We start from the raw sequence: 968 nt of genomic DNA on the forward strand, positions 1-968 counted from the left end.
ATTTGCCAATGCATATAAAAGTTATGTTTACACTATACTGTAGTCTATTAACTGTGCAATAGCATTATGTCTGAAAAATAATGTACAGGGGATCCCTGGATGGCTCAGCAGTTTAGCGCCTCCCTTCAGCCCAGGGTGTGATCCTGGAGACCTGGGATCGAGTCCCGCATTGTGCTCCCTGCATGGAGCCTGCTTCTCCCTCTGCCTGTGTCTCTGCCTCTGTGTGGGTGTGTGTGTGTCTGTGTCTCTCATGAATAAATAAATAAATAAAATCTTAAAAAAATTAATGTACATACCTTAACTTAAAAAATACTTTATTACTAGAAAATGCTAGGTATCATCTGAGCTTGAAGGGAATTCTAATCTTTTTGTTGGTGAAGGGTCTCGCCTCCATGTTGATGGCTGCTGATTGATCAGGGTGGTGGTTGCTGAATGCTGGAGTGGCTGTGGCAATTCCTTAAATGAAGCTTACCCTATCAATTGACTCTTCCTTTTACGAACAATTTCCTTATAGCATGCCATGCTGCTTGATAGCATTTTTACCTACATTAGAACTTTTCTTAAAATTGGAGTCAATCTTCTCATACCCTGCCACTGCTTTATCAACTAGGTTGATTTAATACTCTAAGTGTTTTGTTATCATTTCAACAATCTTCACAGCATCTTTACCAGGAGTTAGATTTCCTCTCAAGAAACTACTTCCCTAAGAAGAAACTCCTCATTTGTTACAGTTTTATCATGTGTTGCAGAAATTTAGTCACAACCTAAGACTCTACTTATAATTCTAGCTCTCTTGCTTTTTCCATCACATCTGCAGTTACTTACTCCACAGAAGTTTTAAACCCCCTCAAAGTCATCCATGAGGGTGAGAATCAACTTTCTTCATGTCAGCTATAAGACTATTTCACTTTCTTATCATTCATGTGTTCACTATAGTAGAACTTTCAATTTCCTTCAAGAACTTACTC

The sequence above is a fragment of the Vulpes lagopus genome, chromosome 21 (genome assembly GCF_018345385.1).
Source record: "Vulpes lagopus strain Blue_001 chromosome 21, ASM1834538v1, whole genome shotgun sequence".
NCBI lineage: Eukaryota > Metazoa > Chordata > Mammalia > Carnivora > Canidae > Vulpes > Vulpes lagopus.